Source organism: Apium graveolens, chromosome 5 (genome assembly GCF_009905375.1).
Source record: "Apium graveolens cultivar Ventura chromosome 5, ASM990537v1, whole genome shotgun sequence".
In the NCBI taxonomy this organism is placed as follows: domain Eukaryota; kingdom Viridiplantae; phylum Streptophyta; class Magnoliopsida; order Apiales; family Apiaceae; genus Apium; species Apium graveolens.
The window spans coordinates 148,244,220-148,245,244 of NC_133651.1; the positions used below are offsets into that span (position 1 = coordinate 148,244,220).

The window sequence follows — 1,025 nt, forward strand, 5'->3', positions numbered from 1 at the left end:
GATCAGTCTCATGGGCACCAACATAAAGCTCACAAACACTAGTGATTTGATTAACTCCATAATTGGCCAAAGTGTCCACCTTCATCGTCAAAGCCTTAAGTTGGGCAGCTATAGCAGTTGCTGCATCCAACTCCAGAATTCCTGCTACTTTTTCCTAAGTCAGTCTCTGAGAAGGATTCTGGTATTCATTAGCAGCCATCAGTTTAATCAATTCATAAGCTTCATTGTAGCTTTTAGCCCATAAGGCTCAACCTGATGCTGCATCGAGCATGGGTTTAGAAGTAGCACCCAATCCATTATAGAAACAGTTTATAATCATCCAATCAGGCATGCCATGGTGTGGGCACTTCCTTAGCATCTCCTTGTATCGATCCCATGCCTCACACAGAGATTCACCAGTTTGCTGAGCAAACTGAGTAAGAGAATTCCTGATTGCAGCAGTCTTCGCCATAAGGAAGAATTTAGTGAGAAACTCTTGAGCAAGATCCTCCTATGTGGTGATAGACCCTGGTGGTAGAGAATGTAACCAGCACTTTGCTTTATCCCTTAAAGAGAATGGGAAGAGTCGCATCTTGATAGCATCTTCAGTCATACCATTGAACTTGAAAGTATCGTATATCTCGATGAAATCCCTGATGTGGATGTTGGGGTCTTCAGTAGGAGAACCCCCAAACTGAACTGAGTTATGTATCATCTGAATCGTTCTTGACTTGATCTCAAAAGCATTAGCCGAGATGGTTGGTCTGATGATGCTTGACTGAATATCATTGATCTTAGGCTGAGAATAGTCCATCAAAGCCTTAGGAATTTCTGCTTGATCTCCCATTGATTTTCTCTTCTTCTTCTACTTTCTCTTTATCCTAAAAAACTTCCCTTCGAACCACTACAACTTCTTCCTCGACTTTATCCAGAGTTCTCTTACGAGACCGTGAACGTGTATGCATACACGCTCGCTAGAGTACCTGAAATAAGATAAGAAAACAGATTAGTAACAATGTCCGAGTCAATGAACTTTAACAATCACT

At 41.6% G+C, this 1,025-nt stretch overlaps 1 non-coding gene across 1 annotated transcript; it reads left to right on the plus strand.

Moving 5' to 3' along the window:
- The first annotated feature begins 329 nt into the window (after positions 1-329).
- On the plus strand, positions 330-436 carry LOC141663444 (small nucleolar RNA R71). The gene has a single exon (XR_012551514.1). It is a non-coding gene; the product is annotated as a small nucleolar RNA R71 (small nucleolar RNA).
- The last annotated feature ends 589 nt before the right edge of the window (positions 437-1,025 follow it).